The sequence below is a fragment of the Lissotriton vulgaris genome, chromosome 2_1 (assembly GCF_964263255.1).
Source record: "Lissotriton vulgaris chromosome 2_1, aLisVul1.2, whole genome shotgun sequence".
NCBI classification, from domain to species: Eukaryota; Metazoa; Chordata; class Amphibia; order Caudata; family Salamandridae; genus Lissotriton; species Lissotriton vulgaris.
Genome location: NC_141687.1, coordinates 2,095,351,301 through 2,095,355,564, shown reverse-complemented (window position 1 = coordinate 2,095,355,564; position 4,264 = coordinate 2,095,351,301). Strand labels below are relative to the sequence as shown.

Genomic DNA, 4,264 nt, shown 5'->3' with positions numbered 1-4,264 from the left:
TGATGCATTGCTGGTTGGTTGCAAAATATGGACTGAAATTCTAACTTGCTCATGGGGGATTGGGGATTGGGTGGGTTCAGGCCATGCTGTGCATGCATCTTACCTTGTCTGGTGTTGTCTCGGGCTGAGCTGTCCACATCTCCTTTGCCACTGATGGTCTCCGGCTGGAGGGTGGGATCCACCAAATCATCCAGGGGTGTTGTGTGCAGGTGCCGTGGATGATCTGCAACCTGTCTTTTTTGCTTGTTTCAGCCTGTCTGCTACCCTCTCCTTCGACCTGGAGCACAAGTCATACCAGTGCTTCTGCAGGTCGTCGATGGAGCGCTTGGTGACCCCAATGGTCACCCAGCTAGTATTTTCAGCCAGATCTTTCTCTTCTGATATTTTGGTACATGTAGGGATTCCTTGCCAAATAACTGGTCATGTATCTTCACCACTTCTTCAATAAGGATCTCCAACTCTTTCCCACTAAACTTGTGCTTCCTTTTCCTTTCTGCAGGCTCCTTTCCCTTCTCCTGTGTGTCCATCCTGTCAGTTGGTGTCTGCTTGAACACTCCTTTGCTGCTCCTGGTTGTGTGCTCCTGCTCTATGCCTCTCCCACAGCCCCAGGCACTCAGAAACAGCATGGGTGTTGCCGCTTCCTGTGTGTGATGTCACCAGACAGCACCTGAATAGCAAATTCGCAAATTTGCAATGATTTCACTAATTCCAAATCTGTAATACTGATTCGGTATGGGGGTTTGCGAGTTTTATGGAATCAAAATGTATTCGCGATATTTTACCTACATGACTGTTTGCGATTTCTTAATAGCGATTCTGTAAAAATTGCTATTAAGAACTCGCAAAGATAATTTTACCTACACCTGCCCCATAGTGATTTTTTTAAATTTTAAATCAAATGCATATAGGTCAAACATCCTAAGGATACTGTAAGTCACTAAGAAGTTCCATGCCCCTTAACGTTAGAATCAATTTAATGTAAGTAGATTTTAAAAAGTTCTGGAGCTCAGAATGAGCAGAAAAATGCAGCAGAATTCTATATTTTCTGTAAAGATCTGCAGCCTGCAAAAAAATGTGCTCATAAGTGTCTCTTTTCTGATTATTACTATCCAGTTTGGAAAAAGAAAAAGTGGTTAGCGTTTTTTTTGAAGCTGTAATTATGCTCTGTGACCTGCCCCGCACATTGGCTGCTGGCACTTGCAGCAATGAGTATAACCTCACGAATAAACTGCAATAACTTATTATAGTTGAGCAGCGTCATAACACAACTGTAATTAGATGATTAGAGGTGGACTATTTTTTTATAGGGATTGCAGGTTGTCATGCATTATATGTAGAATAATATGCCACCAACTGTAATTCGTAAGGCTTTTAAAAGTGACTGAGAAAGCACAAAGCCATAGCCCGAGTGATTTATAGACTGTCAGAACCCTGGCCTATTTATCATGTACCTAAATCATATTTGAAGTTTGTTCATTATCTGTAATATACATAGGGCAACAGTATTCACTTTTGAAGCAGCCAATAAATGTCTGTCTTGAAGTTGCCGTGCATAGAAAAACTACATTCTGTCTCTCAAATGCAAAGCTTTGTCTGGTGGTGTACAATGGTTTATATTACTCAGATTGATGGACGGTTAGCATGTTATCATCCTTTATTTACTTTTAATTAGGGAACCAGAGCTGTTGTACATATCCTCTTGGATATAAGGAATTAAAGAGGCGAAGGCAAATCAAGTATATGCTAGTGAGTGATAATGAAGTACCCCCGCCCAAAAAAACGACTTGCTTATTTTTGTTCATGAGAATAATACATCTTTTTTATTGTTTGAAATATTTTTATAGATTCACTGTGGTTGGCTCATTTTGCATTACAAGTGTCCAAATGTATTATAATTGGGAAAATGAGGTCTGTCTGGTAACCCAGTCGGATACTCAGCGGTGTCCAAGCATCCCCTTTATGTAAAATCATCGCTTCATACAAGCGGCTCTGTGTTCTCCCATTTAACAGCAGCAATTGTCACAATTTCATACAATCAGTCAATAAATCAGGGTTTCTAAAGCACATGAAATAACCAGCGAGGGTCTCAAGGCGCTGGAGTTGTTCAATGCTCCGATGTGATCTGATTCATTCGACCAGCCAGGTCTTGAGTTCTTTTCTACAATTGATGAAGCGATGCGGCAGACCTGAGGTGCAAGGCAAGGTCGTTTCAGGCTTTGGCTGCCAGGTGTTAGAAGGAGTGTTCTACGCTGTTGCTTCAGTGGATCCGTGGGGTAGCTGCGAGGAAGAAGGAGGTGGATTATAGGTGTCTAGTTAATTGGTGGAGGGTCATGCGTTTGTTGATGTATGATGGTACTTCAGTGTGCAGGACTTTGTATGCAAAGATCTTGAGGAGGGGAGTGGTATGAGTTTGTCTGGTGAGGCTGAGGATGAGTTTGGCCGCTGAGTTTTGAATTGTCTGTAATCTCTTCAGGAGGGGTGCAGTGATTCCTTCATGGAGTGTATTCCTGTAGTTCAGCCTGATCGTGAAAAGGGCCTGCATGATGGTCCTTCTGGTATTGACTGGTAGTCGCTTGAAGATTTAGCGGAGCATGCATAGTGTGAGGCAGCAGGTGGAAGAGACTCCATTCTTCTTAGATAGCCTGCTGTCTAAGAGTTTAGAGAGGTTGCAGGCATAGGCTTTCAGGGTGGGGCTGGGCCAAGTTCGGCAGGCCACCATGCATTGTTCCATGGAGACATGTTGTTCCCAAAGATGAGGTCTTCTGTTTTGTCCTTGTTGAGCTTGAGAAAGTTGTCCTTCATCCAGTCTGCGATGTTCATCATCCATCTGTGGAAGGTGGCTGTGGTGGTGGAGGGTTCTACTCACAATGAAGGGATGAGCTGGATGTCATCATTGTAGAAGATGTTGTTGAGTCCATGCGATCTGACTGTGTAGGCCAGAGGGGTCATGTAAGTGTTGAAGAGGGTGGGGCTGAGGGACAATCCTTGGGGAATGTCGCAAATAATCTTGTTGGGTTCTGAGGTGAACGGTGGGAGTCAGATTCTTTGGATTCGTCAGGTGAGGTATGAGGCGATCCATTTGAGGGCATCCGATGCGGTGGACTCTGTCGATCAGGATGTGATGAGAGACAGTTTTGACGGCGGTTGACAATTCACAGAGGATAAGGGGTGCCATTTCGCCACAGTCCAGGAGGGCCTAGATGTGCATTGGAAGATGCCATTAGGACTGTCTCAGTCCTGTGGTTGGCCCTGATTGAGGGGGTCTAGGCAGTTGTTGCATTTCAGGTTACTTTATTAGCAGTAGATTTATATACAACATTATAATATCAAAATTTAAGATTGCTCATTTGCACAATAAAGAGAAATAAATCAAAAAGTGCAATTCATTGTTTGTTAGGCATCTCCGTGGTCACTGGATAAGCCAATCTGCAAATTAGGTGCAACAGCTGCATTGCTCCATCAATCCTCTTTTGCACACACACCCCTGGCCACAGTTATTGCATCGAGCAGGGTAACAGGAACAGCAGCTTTTTTGCACGATGTACATTTTCAGTTCTCACACTTGCACAACCCAGCACATGAACAAGAGCCAGCGGTGGCACAGCTGCAGTCTTTAGGATCCATGTTTTGCAGCAGGCATCAGCCACGGATTATCAGTATAGTACTTGAAGGATACCGTAAGGTAACAGTGATGCAAATGCGATGTAATTATCGTCCTGCACTCCTCCTATTTATACACTGATGGAATGAGGATGCGTGTACAGTCAAGTGCAGCGCTGTGCACGAGCTCCACCTCTTCCTTTCCCACCGCTGCAGATGTCATGCATTCCAGGTATTCTATGAGTTGCTAGTTGATTGCATTCTTGAGGACCTTCACTGGGAAGGGGAGCAGAGAGATGGGCCAGTAGTTTTTTATTTCAGTTGGGTCGGAAGATAGTTTCTTCAATAGGGGTTTTACTTCGACGTGTTTACAGTCCTCAACGAAGGAGGACGAGGTGATAGAGGTTTTCAGGACTGTACTGATCTTTTCTCCAATCGTCTTTCTCCTGAGGTTTAAGACGTGGAGGGTACCTGGGTCTGTGGGTTCTCCAGAGTACATGGCGTTCATGATGGTGATTGTGGCTTGAGTTGTGAGATGGTTCCAATTGGTGAGCAAGTGCCTGAGGTTAGTGTTTGTTGGGGTGAGTAGGTTGATGCTGTAGGTGGTGGGGGTCGGGGTTTGAAGTGTTTGTAGATGCTAGAGATCTTATTGTGGAAGAAGTCT

General features: G+C 44.3%; 1 pseudogene; it reads right to left on the bottom strand.

Annotated features, from left to right (window-relative positions):
* Nucleotides 1–3,433: 3,433 nt before the first annotated feature.
* On the bottom strand, nucleotides 3,434–3,624 carry LOC147733755 (metallothionein pseudogene; annotated as a pseudogene).
* Nucleotides 3,625–4,264: the final 640 nt, after the last annotated feature.